At 42.2% G+C, this 12,760-nt stretch overlaps 1 non-coding gene across 1 annotated transcript; it reads right to left on the bottom strand.

Annotated features, from left to right (window-relative positions):
• Positions 1–10,394: 10,394 nt before the first annotated feature.
• Positions 10,395–10,500, bottom strand: LOC120105989. Its single transcript, XR_005508236.1, has one exon. It is a non-coding gene; the product is annotated as a small nucleolar RNA R71 (small nucleolar RNA).
• Positions 10,501–12,760: the final 2,260 nt, after the last annotated feature.

Here is a 12,760-nt window from a genome sequence, read left to right as displayed (position 1 = left end):
AAGTAATCAATTCGATTGATAATAAGTTGAAGAAGGAACAAAGGGAATTAATTAATTGGACTTGAAACAAGAGTCCTACTTGGAGTTGGATTCTTGGAGTCCTAATTGGATTAGGACTGGGATTCCTACTTGGACTGAGAATTCTATTTGGAGTAGGACTAGGATTCCTATAATTCTAATTAGATTAGGAGTTTTGAATTAAATTTGGATTCCTACTTGGAGTAGGATTTCTAGAGTCCTAATCGGATTAGGACTTCGAATTCAAATTAGAGTCCTAATTGGATTAGGACTAGAATTAAATAAATCCTAATGGGATTAGGACTTCTTAAATCCCAATTAATTATTAATCTAATGAATCAAGATGACTCCTAATTAGATTAGGATTGAAGGGTTCAATTGAGTCATGGCTCATCAAGTTCTAATTGGATTAGGACTTACCTAGATTAAAACCCAAATTAGTTCACCCTTGGTCCAAACCTAATTAGATTAGGACCTAACCAAGAGTGACCTTCCTAATCCTCCTTAGAGGAGGATTAGGTTAACCATGAAGGAGGGGCACACGCCCCTCCTCCTTTTCCTTGCTTGGTGCGGCAAAGAAGAGGGGTCGGCGCCCCTCTTGGAATTTAATCAAGGAGCTCCTACAAAGTAGGAGCTCCACATGCTATTTAAGAGGAGGCGTGAGGCTGACCTAGTGCATTCATTGAAGCCCTCTCCCTCTCCAATTCGTGGCCCCCTCTCCTCCCCTTTCCTTGGTTCAGCCGCAAGCAAAGGAAGAAAAAGAAAGGTGGCCTCTTCATCCTCCCTTCTTCCTTCCAACGCAGGGAAAAGAAAGAAGGCTGCAGGGGCTTTGATCTTCTTCCTCTCTTCATCCTTCTTCTTCCTCCTCCCAAGCACAATCAAGGGTTGATTAAAAGGGAGGACATCAGCCATCAAAGTTATCTCTGCAAGGGAGCTAGCACCCCGGGGAGATAGAAAGCTTGGATCGGTTCCTGCTTCGTGTGGATACCCGTAGAGGCCGGGCACTTGAACGGCTTCAAGCGAACCTTCATCCAAAAACCACGATCATCAGTTTGCGGTGATCATCTACCCGCACAAGGTGAAGATCTGATCTTCTAATGTTTTTAAATAGTTTTTAATCCTTATCTATCTACGAACGGTTTTAAACAACGTTAATGCGATGAACGGTTGATCCCGCGCATGCCTCTTCCGCTGCATCTGAAATTTTTGAAATTTTTCTATGGCATGGGCGGGTATTCTAACAGTGGTATCAGAGCCTAGGCATCGTAGATTAAAGTAAGAATTAATTATTCATAGGCTTATTAGATCTGAAATTTAAATGATTATGCATGCTGAAAATTTTCTGCATGCAGATTTTTTCTAGGATGCTGATTTTTGCATTCTGATTTTTATGTGATAAAAAGATGATTCTAATTGCATTGTTAATGGGATTACAAAGTTTAGAATCATGATTAGCATGATCAGCAACCTATGTCATGAGATAATCAATTAGATTTCATATCTGAAAATTATAATTGTTGCATGTGGTGATGATCATAGAATTCAAACCCTTTTGGTATCAAATGTAATGACCTGCGATGTGATCTGTAATGTCATGTAATTTTTCAGATGCTTGCATGCATCTTATTTGATGTTTTGAGAGGCCTGCGTGCCTCCTAAAAGGGGATGTAATTTATTATTATTTTTATTTTACATCTGGTTGTAATTCTGTGATGTGATGTACGTCAACGATCAAGTTGAAGACAAGGCATGAGATGAACGGCGATCCAAGTGGTTGATGGTGATGGGATCAAGAGTTGATCAAGGATCGAGTCAAGGAGGCTTGGAACCAATTCAAGAGTTGAAGATCAATTGATCGATTGACGTGCATGTGCTTGTAATACGACCTAATTATAATCCATGATCATCACCTATTTAAAGTTTAGCTTTATTTGATGCTACGATTATAACTGCCTGTGATGTGCCGTTTGCATGTGATGTGAATGAGAGTCGGGTAGATAGGTTTACATGTAATGTAGCAAACCCAATGAGACCTAAATTAAAACCTCCTCAATCAAGTCGAGAGTGAACCAACATGAGCGAGTCATATTAGATTAATTGATCTAATTGGTGTCCAAGGAAAGCATGAAAGGTGGTTACTTAATTAGGACCTTACTCTCTGAGTAAGGGGAGCCTCCCACCTGCTAAGGGGAGCCTCCCACCTGCTTACCTGGCCAATTGTTCGATTACCTCTTATGAAGAGCTCAAGTTGCAAACGCTAAGACTTGATTAACCAATATTAAGTCAATAGGTCTTCCACTGTAGTAGAGCTGCTAAGGTCTTTCTGATGTTGATTTGTCTCGGCTGGATACAGTGGGCAAGTTGCATCGGGGGGCTGGACCTCTCTATAGACATGAGATGTTGTAGGGTAAAGGTGGGGTTGGGAACCAATAACTGTTAGGTGAGGACCCAATGACGACTTTATTCCTACGGTTATACGGTGGGTCTGACTTAACTAAGAAATGGGACCAATAACTGTTAGATGAGGTCTACATGGCTTAGAGACCAAGTTGCACTGCAACATGCTTGAGAAGCATTGTACAAGAGTTGTACACTCATCCATCTATGTGTCACCAATAACTGTTAGGTGAGGTGCCATGTAGATTGGTGAGACCGCAGTACCTACTAGAAACCCTAGTCGCGTAGGATTTCTGTTTTCCTACCAGAGGAGTGTGAGGAATTCTGTTGCCCAGAGATGGTCACCCAAGAGGGGGGTGAATTGGGTGTTTTAAAAGCTTTTGACTAATTAAAAATAAAACACACGAATATATGCACTAAAGTAAAGAAGGAGGAATGAGAAAGGTCAATCGCAAACACAAGGTTTTATAGTGGTTCGGAGCTTCCACTGCTCCTACATCCACTCCCCAAATCACCTTTGGAAATTTCCACTATAATCCAAGATTACAGTACGGTAGTTTTGCGAGTTCACTACCCAACTCGTTGTTTTACACCGGGCTCACAACAAACCCTAAAACCCCCAATTTCACTTAGGCTTGGGACGCCTTTTCCTTATTCCAAGTCCCTTGACTGGAACAAGCACCACAATGAAAGAGTTTACAAAGGAAAAGTAAAGCTCTAAAACGCAAATATGACAATTATGAACAATAGAACCCGGAAGAATCCTTTTGCCGTTGGAAGCGTGAGAAATGTTGATTCTTCCGATGTGGACCGCGTAGGGTTGAGTGTGAGCTTTGAATCCCGAGCGTACGAGAGAGGTTGAGCTTGAAATCACTTGGGAAGCTTGAAAACACTTGATTTCTTCACTTGAATGCACTCACTCCCTTGAACTTTTCTTTCTTACTTTTCTCTTGAATGATCTAGCTTTGGGTTGGTGAAGAGTTGTTGAGAAGCACTTAAGAGGTCCCTTTTATAGCCCAAAAAAGCAAATATAGCCGTTAGAGACAAAGTAAAAAGGATTTGAAATTCAAACCAAACCTGAAAAGCTGTCAGTCGCGTCCCAGGTGCTCCGGGGACGTCTCCGCTTCAACGAGAGACGTCTCGGCTACAAGATTTTACTTTTTACGTTGTCTGGGGTCGACTCGGCACTTTAAGGGGACGTCTCGGCTTGTTTGTACTTTTTGAATGGGGACGACTCCGCTGCTTTGGGGACGACTCCGCTTCTTTATCTCTGAAAAACATGTCCTCTGGAATTCCCTGAGAGAGTCGACTCCGCTCCTTCAGGGGACGTCTCGGCTTGTTTGCACTTTATGCATGGGGACGACTCCGCTGTCTCCTTTTTACTTGCGGGGACGACTCCGCGTACAGTGGGGACGTCTCGCGCATATCTCTTGAAAATTGTCTTTCTGCCGCCACTGAGAGAGTCGACTCCACTACTGAGAGAGTCGACTCCGCTAGCGCGGGGACGACTCGGCAGGTGCCGGGGACGTCTCCAAGTGTCCCAGTTCTTCCTGTTTGTGCCAGAGACGTCTCTGAAACTATCCGGAGACGTCTTGGCTGTCCCTGATCTGTTTTCTTTAACTCAAAATATTCTTCAATAAATTCATAAAAATTATGGAAACTTGCCTAGACATTTCTTAACAATATTCTCAATTAATCACATGAATTCCTCAATTAAATTGTTAAGATAAATGGAATTATACTCTAGTGTTTTGTATTCATCAAAATCCATTAGGGGGTCAACAATCTCCCCCTTTTTGATGATGACAAAACACTGAGTATATGCAAAAATTTGAAGTTTAAACATATACACAGTATTTGATCAGATGTACAAGTATAATGTTTTGATTAGAGCTAGATACAGTGTGCATAATTGCATGGGATTGAACTTTATAGCTCTTAAGCAATTTTAGCATATCAACTGAATTTGAATCAAGTTAAAATGAAATATTGATGCTGAATTTGAATCAAGTCAATATTCTTCAATTTTATCTTTTCTAAATCAACTTTGGAGTATGATTATAAATTTTGCATTCCATATTCAATATCCATATTGGTTCTTTCTATATATCTACTCCCCCTTTCAATTATATCTACTCCCCCTTTCAATATCTCCATATTCAATATCTACTCCCCCTTTTTGTCATCAACAATGAAGGGGACAAATTATCATTAGGTGCTTAAAACTCAATTCATAGTATATTATAATTAACCACTCAAGGATATTCAAGTTATCTTTATTAAAGAGTTCAGCATTCATTTTACTCCCCCTTTGATATTCAGGTTGTGCTCCCCCTGTTTCATATGCTTTGATAAGTTGTGCCAAATTTGAATACATAATGTATGTTATGAGATTCTTATGACACATCAAGAGGCACATTCATATTTACATATACAGAGTTGGAAATGTACACAGGGTTGCAAAAGAAATTGTATGTCATTCATATGTCATTGTAAATCTTCGAAGTCAGTACATAGTCAAAAGAAGAAATCATTACAAGTATTGATTTCTAATACAAAAAGTGTTTCAAAACAGCCTAGGATTTACAAAAAGAAGAGCCTGCAAAATGTCCCTCATCGACGACGTTGCTCATGGGCCCTACCAGCTGTATTTTGTTCATAAACCTTACAAGCTGCATCTATGAATGCATTGATGGAATCCATGAGGGTCTTAAATTGATCTCCCTGTGACTTGTGGAAACCTGCCACAAGTGCTTCAAACTCTATGATTGCCATTTCAATTCTTCCTCTGAGTTGGGCAACCAAGGTGCCCACGTTGCCATCTGGTTTTGTCAGCTCTTTGAGACTCTTGGAAATGCTCCTCAAGCTGTCCTTGAGCTCTATTGATCTGATGGTCTGGGTGGCACCCACACTCATTATTTCTTGTGTTGTAGCTTCAATTTGACTTCTAATATCCTTCATCTCTTGTAGAAGCCCTTCATGTGAAGCTCTGATGGGGGCCAACTCTGTAGAGATCATGGATCTCATCTCCTCCCTCATCTGCTGGCAAATGGCAGATGCTAAGGTGCGCATCTGATCCTCTGACAGGAAGGAGGGCCCACTAACTAGAGGAGGTGGTGGCATGGATGTGGAAGGTCCAGCTGAGCTGGAGGGTATATCAGGGATATCCAAGTGGCTAGGTGGAGGAGAGTGATGGTCAGACTCATGATGTGGGTTCTCGGGCTCTAGGATTTGGGCTTTTCTCTTTGGTACCTTCACCCACGACCCATCTATCTTATGAAATTCCATTCTTCTCATTGTGCCCTCATTATAATAGTCGGTGTTTCTCAAGGGCTTTGCAGGTTCATTTGTTGGAATGGGAACTTTGAAGTGTTTGAAAACTAAGGTAAAGATCATGCCGTAGGGTAAACTAAACCTAGAATACCTATGACATAGGGCAATGTAGTTTAGCATAAGTCTAGGGAGGTTTAGGGGTATCCCTAGTAGGATATGGTGCATTATAACTAAATCTCGCTCCGAAACAAAATCGAAGCGACCGGTTTTGGGAAATAGGACCCGGTTGACAATACTTAAAAGAAGTCTCATCTCTACATTTAGGTCCTGGGAATTGACAACATCAAGAGGGCCGCAGTCCTCTCTTCCTAAAAGTAGATTTAGGGCTGATTCCCTTTGGGGATGTGAGGTTGGAGCCTCACCGTCCTTAGGGATTTGTAAGACAGTGGATAGGACATCTTCATTGACTTCTACTAATGTCCCTCGGACATATGCAGTGTACCCTATGTCCCCTAAGGCCATATTGCTAAAAAGTTCTCTAACTAGGCCGGGGTAGGTCGAGGTATTGAGGGTACAAAAGTGCTCCCACCCTTGGGCTCGGAGTCTCTCTCCAATAGAGAACCCCTCATGATCTAAAAATGAGAAATCTATGTACCTTCCGGTCGTGACTGTGCGATTTGCACAGGAAATAGTCGTGGTTGGCGGAGCAACCGGAGGAGACGGCGCGGAGGGTTCTTCCCGCCGTTCCTCACCGTCGGCCGCTGCCCTAGGTCGCCTTCCACGGGTCGTCCTAGCCTTCTTTGGTGCCATGGATGCTAGGGTTTGTGATGGAGAGCAAACGGAGGCTAGGGTTTGAGGTGGAGAGCAAATGGAGGCTAGGGTTTTTCGTTTTGGTCGGGGATGAAGGAGAAAGCTCGGGTCGGCTCGAGCTATTTCGACCTATTTTAAAAGTCCTCATTCGGTCCCCGAGACGTCTCCGCGACTAAGGCGAGACGTCTCCCCTGGGGGGACGTCTCTGCGATTTGCCAGAGACGTCTCCGGCACTGAAAAATTTCAGACTAAATTCTATCTTCTCCCAATTTTTGTTTAATCACCCTAATCAACATGATCTCTTTTGATAAACTTAGAGTGAATTTGTTTGTGATCCTCCCCCTTAATGATACATCCTATAATAATTTGATAATAATTTTTGAATTATTAATATTGAAATGAGGAATGTTTGACCAAATTTCGAATACCTATTGATAAGTGCTAAATAATGTACAAATTTATCTATTTTACATAGCACTTATTACTATTGTTATGCACATATTTTAAATATTAACAAAAGAAAATGTGTTTCCCCTCTCATTTCATTTGAATAAATTATTAGAGGTAATTCAAGTTTGGTTTAATTTTCTATATTAATTTAGTCTAATGTGTGTGCAGGTCGAGTCATCCCATTCACGAACTAGTCTCAATCTGTTCCATGTGTGGACTACTTTCTCCCACATGTGCATGAAGCTACCCATTCCTTTGTCCACGTCATATTTCCCGTGTGCACCAAGCTTCCCAACTTAGCAAAACAAAGGCCTCTCCCATTTTCTCCACGTGTCCAAACTTTCTTTATTTTAGATTCAGAACAAAGCCCTTCCAACTTACCCGAGTGGACCCCAACCACTTTTCTAAAAAAAAAAAAGAGAAGAAGAAATATAAATAATAAAAAAATTCAAACATCCTACTCATTCCCGTATTCATCTTCCACATTATTTTATTTTATTTTATTTCTTCTCTTCCCCTGTTTCAGAACAAGCCGCATGATCCTCCGCATCCTCCCCCGCTTCCGCGTTCAAAGAACTCCACCCAGCCGTCAGCATCCAAGCTCCCGCTTCCAATCAAGCACCCGAAGAAGGAAACCCATCTCATCTTCTCCCGTTCACGCCATCAATCCCGGAATCCCAGCCATCAACAGCCACCGTGCCAAGCCGTCCGCATCCTCAGCGTCCCCACCGCGTGCCAGATCCCGTGCCAGCAACGCTTGTCTCCAAATCCTCCGCAATCACCGAACCTCCCAGCCCCTCTTCCGTGATCCCGACGATCCCGCACTGCAGCCAGCGACCATTCCGAGCGAGTAGAAGACCAACTCCTCCGCGATCACCGTGCGTATCAACCAGCAAAGCCAGCAACGTCTCCAGCCAGCCGGGCGTCTTCCGCATCAGGCATCCGCCTGCATCCCCGCCTCCTCACAGCTGCCGTTCTTAGCGAGCAAAATCCGAGATCCACGCCCTCGTCCCAGCTCCTTCCGGATCGGCGTCCGTCTCTAGCTCCTTCCCCTTCTCCGTGATCCAGGCATTCCGCATCAGCCTCCCAGCGATCCCGCGGCACCCCTCATCCGGAGCCATCCCCTTCCGTTTCTAGCCATCAAGGAGCACGAGATCCGGCTATTCTCCTATGGATTGACGCCTTTCGCCCCATCCATCCGCGATTTTCCCTCCAGCATCACGCCCCGGAATCAGCCGGCCGTGATCTCTTCTCCCTTCCCGAACGAGCACTCCGGACAGCTATAAAAGGAGGGGGCTGAGGCGTTCGGAGAGGGGGGGGAGGCTCGGTGGAGAAGAAAGAAACAGGGGGGCTCTGTTTCGGTGAAGAAGAAGAAGAAAGCCGAGAGAAAGAAATAAAAAAAAAAGAAGAGAGAGGGGAGGAAAGAGAAGAGTCTTGGATATTTTGGGAATTATGGGAGGTGATCAACTTCATTTGAGGATGGGAGGTCGTCCGGAAGCCATGCTCGGCTAAACATCTAGTCTAGGGCTGGATGAAGCCCTAGCAATGTATCAGGGCATTGTAGTTCTTATTTTTATTATTATTTTGGAGCTTGTTTAAATTCTTATTTTCAATGAAATATTCCTTTATGATATTTAAACTTTGAGCATGCTAGTTACTAATCATGTTTGCTAAAGTAGTCTAAGATGATCCATGCCTAGGAAGATGAAGTGTGCTGCATCCTAGATTAGCATACTTAGGTAGACACTTCATGCTATACCGAAGATGGATCTTCCTAACACTCTTTATGTTTTTATTTTAAAAGGCTTATAGCCAAAAATTGCATGCCTTCCAAAAGATAAAAATTAAGAACACAATCCTTGATGCAATGCTATGTGGTGGATTCCAAACCCTAGATCTATTTACTTTGATTAAATTTCAATTCGTACTCATAGATTAATTTAGTTGAATCAAGTTAGCAAATCCTTCTTTTTGATTTATTTTTAAAAGAAAAATAACTTGTCTCCAATCCCTGTGGACCGACACCCGTAATCACTATCCTACAGGATACGTGCTATTGCGTGGTTTATTTTCAAAATTGAAATAACCGATCAATTTTTGGCGCCGTTGCCGGGGATTGCTAGCATAGTTATTTTTCTTATTAAAAAATTATTTAAAAATTAAAAAAAAAAAATTCTTTTAAAAAAATTTCTATTATTGTTACTTTTCTTATCTTCTTTTTCTCCCTTACTAATTTTTATTTATATTATTTGATCAGGAATCGAGGAAAAAATCTGGGATGATCAAAAGGAGAACTGCCGGAAAAGAAATGTTGTAGAGGTTTGCAAAAAAAAAAAAAAAAAAAAAATTAAATTGCTGGGGAAATTCCCTTTGGTAACCTCTAAACTTTTCTTATTTAAATTAATTATTGGTTTGAAATTTTGTGGTGATTGTTTGATTTTAATTATAGCAAAATTGTGAATGCATGCTTGATACACATACACAAATCAATTTGCACATAGTAAGGGCAATCACCCCAACAAGATAAGAGCCGGATTTCATCACCGGACTCTTGCCCAACTTAGGTGAACTCAATCTCACATAGTGTCATCTTTAATTAAAATCAATTAGACGTTGGCTCCTAGGGACATTCGAGCTCAATAGGACGAAGATCACCGAAAGTTGCACCAATTTCGCTCTGTGGCTTAGTTGATGTCTAGGCAAGCTTTGTCCCTATAAGGGAGACAGTTCATCTGTTCGAGGCAAGTGGGTTTTAAGTGGGACCTTTGCGAACGCATCGTGACCCCTCCACTTACCTGGGAGCTTACCTGGTCAACTCGGTTCATTAGACCGGATTGGAGGCTTAGGTGACCTCTTCAAACCAGTTAGGAGCTGTCTAGTGATTTTAGGACAAAGACTAGGATTGATATGCTTTTCTCTTTTATTGCATGCTTGATTGATCAAGTACTAGTGTATGCACGGTAGTCGTTCTAGAGTACAAAATCTATTACCTTTTGACCCTGAAATAGAACGAACCCTTAGGAACATTCGAGCTAAGATCAAAACATTAGGATCATCCCCACCTCTTAAGATGGCTGAAGAACAACCCAAACTCTTGAGGGAATACTTTACTCCCACTATTTATACTTTCCCATCTTGCATTCGATTACCTGAGGTAGCAGCTGTACAATATGAAATAAAGTCTAGTGTGATCCAAATGCTCCCATCTTTTTATGGGCTCACCAATGAAGACCCATATAAACACCTAGATGAATTCCTTGAGATTTGCACCACTGTCAAGATTCAAAATTTCACTGATGATGCTTTAAAACTTAGATTATTCCCCTTCTCCCTTAAAGATAGAGCCAAACAATGGCTGAATTCTTTAGAAGCTAACTCAATTCGTTCTTGGGATCAAATGCAACAAGAATTCCTTAAAAAATACTTTCCCATAGGAAGAACGAACCAGTTTAGACGTGCCATTACAAGCTTCTCCCAAACCGAGGGAGAAGAATTTTATGAAACTTGGGAGAGATTTAGGGACCTAATCCGTAAATGCCCTCATCATCAAATACCTAAGTGGCAGCTAGTGCAATGTTTCTATGACGGTTTGACGGAACGAAACCGTCAGATGATCGATGCTGCATGCGGGGGGACTTTCATGCTTCGAAATGAGCATGAAGCATGGCAACTATTTGAAAATCTTAATGAAAACTCCCTCCACCATGCTTCGTGTTCTCGTCAAGCATCCCCGAATTTTCAAAGAAAAGGGGCCATTTGTGAAATAAGTCATTCTATGGACCTGTCTAGCAAGGTAGATGCATTGTCCCATAAGATTGACCAACTAATGATAGGAGGACAGGTCGTTAGTTCTTCCCAAGCACAAGTGTGTGCTATCTGTTCTAGCCCATCGCATCCTATTCATGAGTGCCCCTCAGCACCCCAATATCCCGAACTCGTGCAAGAACACATCAATGCTGCCCAAACACAGCCCAGACCGGGTAATGATCCATTTTCCAATACATATAATCCGGGATGGCGGAATCATCCAAATTTTTCTTGGAGGCAGCAAGCTTCTAATACCTCCCAACCCTTCCCCCAAAATTTTCAAAACCCTCAGAATTTTCATCTCTACCGTCCCTCAACTCAATTTCAGCATCCTCCTCCTCCAACCCAAAGAAATACAGCCTTTGAGGAGAAGGTGTTGACTGCCCTTCAAGGTTTGGAGGCAAATACACAACTATTGCACTCTCACACACAATCAATTGCTAAGCTAGAATCCCAAATGGGTCAACTAGCCAATGCATTAAATAAACGAGAGGAAGGTAAGCTTCCAAGTCAACCAATGAGTAATCCTAGGGGACAATATGTGGCTCAAGAAACCCGACTAAATCATGAGCAAGCCAATGCTTTGACTACCCTAAGGAGTGGACGTATAATAGATAATAAGGTTGAGGAGGGTAACAATAAGGAAGATGAAGAAGAGGAGAGGAATGTTTCACATGAAAACCCAAAACCTTCTTCAGCTAGTCCACCATCTGTCACAACCCATACTCCAAAGGCTCCATTTCCTGAAGCACTTAATGCACCCACTCCCTTTGGCAAGAAGGGAACTTCACTAGAAGAGATGATGGAGGTGTTCAAACAAGTTAAAATCAACCTTCCACTTCTTGATGCCATCAAACAAGTTCCCTCCTATGCCAAATTTCTCAAAGACCTTTGCACCCAAAAGCGAAAATCTAGGACACATGTGCCTAAAAAGGTCTTACTTACTGAACAGGTAAGTTCCATTCTCCAATACAACACCCCTCCAAAATTCAAAGATCCTGGCGCTCCCACTATTTCCTGTGTCATAGGAGATAACTCCATTGACCGAGCGCTCTTAGATCTAGGGGCAAGTGTGAATCTTCTACCCTATTCAGTCTATGAGAAATTTGGGTTAGGTGAATTAAAACCTACCTCGGTGTCCTTACAATTGGCTGATCGATCTGTGAAGATACCACGGGGGATGATTGAAGATGTTCTTGTCAAGGTAGACAAGTTCTATTTTCCAGTAGATTTTATCGTCCTTGACATGGAACATGTGCCCAACCTAAAAAAACAAATCCCTGTGATTCTTGGTCGTCCCTTTTTAGCAACAGCCAATGCATGTATCAACTGTAGAACCGGGGCAATGGATATATCATTTGGGAACATGAAAATTAAATTGAATGTTTTTCATGCCGCTGACCAACATGTGAGGGAAGACGAGTGTTGCCTAATTGACGAAATGGATGATCTTGTAGAGGAAGCCCTTCCCTATATCTTAGCAGATGACCCCTTAGAGGCATGTCTGGCCCATTTTGACATTGACAACTTTGATATAGACAAGGCCATAGAAGAAGTTAACATCTTACTTGACAATCAATCTCCAGTGAGTTCCCTTCCTTGGAAGAGCCGACCTGAACCTCTTCCTCCCATTGCTAGCGCGCCACTTTGTCCTTCCATTGATTCACCACCTAAACTTGAGTTAAAGCCACTTCCAACAAATCTTAAGTATGCCTTTCTAGGACCAGAAGATAGCCTCCCTGTAATTATCGCAGCCAACTTATCTACTGAACAGGAGGGTAAACTTTTGAGGGTGCTAGAAGAAAATAAACATGCCATAGGATGGTCTGTGGCCGATTTGAAAGGGGTTGACCCCTCTGTTTGCATGCATCGAATTCATCTCGAAGATGATGCAAAACCTACCCGAGAAATGCAAAGAAGACTCAATCCTAACATGAAGGAGGTAGTCAAGAAAGAAGTGGTGAAGTTATTAGATGCCGGAATCATTTATCCAATTTCTGATAGT

This window comes from Phoenix dactylifera, unplaced genomic scaffold (genome assembly GCF_009389715.1).
Source record: "Phoenix dactylifera cultivar Barhee BC4 unplaced genomic scaffold, palm_55x_up_171113_PBpolish2nd_filt_p 000414F, whole genome shotgun sequence".
NCBI lineage: Eukaryota > Viridiplantae > Streptophyta > Magnoliopsida > Arecales > Arecaceae > Phoenix > Phoenix dactylifera.
This window is presented reverse-complemented; position numbering and strand designations above follow the sequence as displayed.